Source organism: Heterocephalus glaber, unplaced genomic scaffold (genome assembly GCF_053883595.1).
Source record: "Heterocephalus glaber isolate CG9 unplaced genomic scaffold, H.glaber_assembly_v1.0 deba00001869, whole genome shotgun sequence".
Taxonomy (NCBI): Eukaryota; Metazoa; Chordata; class Mammalia; order Rodentia; family Bathyergidae; genus Heterocephalus; species Heterocephalus glaber.
This window is the reverse complement of record NW_028258507.1, coordinates 37,580-41,631: the sequence shown is the minus strand read 5'-3', so window position 1 is coordinate 41,631 and position 4,052 is coordinate 37,580.

The window sequence follows — 4,052 nt, the reverse complement described above, 5'->3', positions numbered from 1 at the left end:
CGTGTGGAACAGAGGTTAGGTAGAACCCTTGAAGACATCAGTGTAGGAAAAGATTTTATGAACAAAACCTCAGCTGCCCGTGAACTAGCCCGAACAATCAACAAGTGGGATCTCTTCTTATTCAAAGGTTTCTGCATAGCAAGAGAAACCACCAACAGTGTGAAGAGACAACCCACAATGTGGGAAAACATCTTCACCTGCTCTTCCTCAGACAAAGGGCTACTATCTCGAATCTATAAAGAACTTAAAAGATCAGACCTCCCAAATTTAAAGACCCAATCTGAAAATGCGCATCTGAAATGAACAGATATTTCTCACACGAAGAAGTAGAAATAGCAAATAAATACATGAAAAAATGTTCAGCATCACTGGTCATTCGAGAGATGCAAATGAAAACAACGCTGAGAGTCCACCTCACCCCAGAAAGAATGGCTGCTATCAAGAAATCCACCAATAACAAATGCTGGTGGGGCTGTGGGGAAAGAGGAACCCTGCTGCACTGCTGGTGGGAGTGTAGACTGGTGCAAGCACTGTGGAAATCAGTATGGAGATACCTCAAAGAGCTAGGACTGGGTGTCCCATTTGAACCCACTATTCCACTGCTGGGGGTCTTCCAGAATTAAAAGAATCATACCACAGTGATGTATGTGCACTCATGTTCATAGCAGCACAGTTTGTAATAGCTAACACTTGGAAACAGCCCAAATGCCCATCAACTCGAGAGTGGATAAAGAAAATGTGTTTTATTTAATAAAATGGAGTACTACTCAGCCATAAAAAATGAGAAATTAGAGACATTTATAGCTAAGTGGATGCACATTGAGGCAATACTCTTAAGTGAAATGAATAGGACACATATGTATAAATACCGAATAGTTTCTCTGGTGTGAGAAACTGAAAGTGTAAATAAGGAATAAATGTATAATAGGTAATGTGAAACAGGAAGAAAAGGGGCAAAGGGGAAGGAAGTGGGAAGGCTAGGGGAAAGGATAGAAGGGAATAGGATTAATATGAGAAAATGGAGAAATAGGAACAAAATCTTTGTAAATAGGGAGGAATGGAGGGGTTGCAGGGATGGCTGGGCAAGGGTGAAAAATAAGAACCAAGAGAGACTATGTAAAGGTGCAAATTTCCAATGATGAATGTCATTATATTGTATACCTAAAATGTACCAATGATTAGAATGAATAATCGATAATGTAAAATAGGGATAAAAGGTCCAAAGGGGTAGGGGTAGTGGGAGGGGCAGGGGAAAGGAAAGAAGGGAAAGGACAAATGATGAGAAATGGAAATAATGGAAATAAAGTCTTTGTAGGGTGGGAAGGGTGAAGGGGGTGAGGGAGGGCTAGGAATGGGGAAAAAATAAGAACCAAGATGCATTATGTAAAGGTACAATTCCCAATGAGAAATGTAACTGTGCTGTATACCTACAATGTACCAAGAAGAGACGAAGGGCCTGGTGCAGAAAAAACATTTGAAGAAATAATAACCCAGATTTCCCAAATTTGGCAAAAGACTAAATTTCTAAGAAGTCACAATCTGGGTAAAACCAAAAAATCCATACTGAAAGCAATAAAGTAAAATACTAAAAGTTGATGACAAAAAACCTTGAAACTAGCAAAAAAATGTATAGAGAATGATTTAATTGAGCTACGATTCTGGTCACAGACCACGGAAGCTTAGGATGTGGCACACGAATTTGCTGGAAGTGAAAGATAGCCAATCCAGAATTCTATGCCCAGCAAAACATCTTCCAGGGACAAAGATGAGAGCCTCATGTCTTCAAGACACTCAAGAAGAAGGAGAATCAAGAAAGGTTGTCTTCAGCAGATTTATTCTCAAAATGTTGTTCTTCCTGGAACAGGAAATAAACAGGAAATAAAATCAGAGGGAAATTTACACCAGGACTGAAGGAAAAGCAACAGGCTAGTAAATGCCTGCTTGTTGTAGTTTTCAGAACAATAGCTAAATCAAAGAGAAAAACAAAACAATGTAGAGATATGTACTCAAAACACATCAGATAAATGACAAAAGAATATTAAAATTGTTGAAATATACCCAGAGGAGACTGGAAAGAGAAAATGAAGAAATTAAAAATAGGGATAATAAACAGAAATCAAATGTAAAATGACAAATCTAAATGTAAACCTATCAATAATTACATTAAATGTAATCAGTCTAAACACACCCATTAAATGACAAAGATTGCTAGAATGGATAAGAAAGCACATGACTCAACCTTGTTTTTTATATCTCCAATAATAGTGATAGAGAAGTATTATAGGAAAGAGATGAGGTGTAGACCATAGAAACTATGCTGGGATGGCTCTCTTAATATCAAAGCACACCTCAGAGTAAAGAAAATCCAGGAACAGGGAGGCACATTACATAGTGATAGGAGTCGATTTACCAAGAAGATATTAGAATGTTAACTGTCTAAAAGCTAAAAACAGGACTTCAAAAACATCATGCACAGCTGTACAGGTATAGAACTGAAATATTAATAAGCAAATTCCCAGTCACAGTTGCAGAGTTCAAAACTCTGTCAATAATAGAACTAATATAAATTCAGCAAGGACCTGGAAGATCAGAATAGTACATTGACAAAATGGATTTAATGAGCATTCAAAAAAACTTCAACCCAGACACAGCAGAATTCACATATCAGGGGAGGTAGACACTGCTGCAAACTTGGCAAAAATGAAAACACAATGTACCCAGTCTGTGGAATATAGATAAAGGAAGGCTAAGGTGTTTTTTTTTTTTAAGAATGAAATGCTTATATTGGAAAAGAAGAAAAATTTTGAATAAATAACCTAACCTTCCATTTTAAGATTTTAGGAAGAGTAAAATAATCCTAAAGCAAGCAGAAAGAAGAAAATGAAAAGGAAGAAAAGAAATCAATGAAATTTGCAATAAAAAAACGATAGAGAAAAATCAGTAAGATCAGAAACTTGTACTTTGAGAAAAGAAGCTTCTACAGCATTGTCAAAAGTCAGAGGAGAGAAGACACAAGTTTTCAACAGTGGGAGGGAAAGAGGGCCTTGCTACAGACTCTGTGGGCTCTAGGAGAACAAGACAGTGCTAGGAACCACATTATCCTCATAAATCTGATGACTTAAAAGAAATAGGCCAATTCCTTAAATATCATAAATTACCAAAACTCACTTAAAATTTGATAATCTCTATTTAAAAAGCTAACTTTGTAGTTAAAATCTGAAAAAGAATCGTCTAGGCTTAGACGGTTTCACTGGAAAATTCCAATAAGCATGTAGAGAAGAAACAACACCAACCCTACACCATGTCTTCAGAAGATGGAAGAGGAAAAACCCTTCCAAACTCATTGTATGAATGAACACTTGCTGCAACCTCCCCAAGTCCTTGGAGAGCGGGCCAGGGACCAGACATAATTGTATTTCTGTTCATTTTAGGCCTTTGGGGGAGGATTAGGTTCTCAATCACGTGCACATTCGAGTTATACTTGTGCCTAGAGGTGAGTGTTCTGGTTGCAGACCTAAGGTCCCTGGCATGGTCAATCCATGTTGTGCCTTCCCACCCCCAGAGGAGTCTCCCAGGCCACTTCAGGGAAGGTGGTGTTACAATACTGTTGGTTTCTCCATGAAACCTGGGTCCACCAGAGCCTGGCCTGCAGTTTTTTCCACTATCAGCCTCAGGAGAGCCATCAATGAGATTGTCAGAAAGGAATGTGCAGGAGGAAAGCCCCACTCAGCAGTGCCTGTGTACTCCAGCTCTGTGGCTTTGTATTTGCCAAGCACCCAGTGTTTCAGGGATTTGTGGGGTCATGACACGGGATCGGGAAACTGCAGGGCTGGCGGGAAGTAACCCTGGGGACATCAGTCTCGTGTCAGAGAGGGGAGCATTGGGAAGATGTGGCAGCCTGGGGGATGGAGTTTCAGTTTTGTGGGCAAGAGATGACCTCTAGGCTCAGCACTATCTCCCAGGGGTTGGAGCCACACAGAAGGGATCTGGGGTATAAAGGCAGAGCACTTGTTGGCTAAAGCCTGGCCCTTGACAAGAACAAGCTGTTTGGA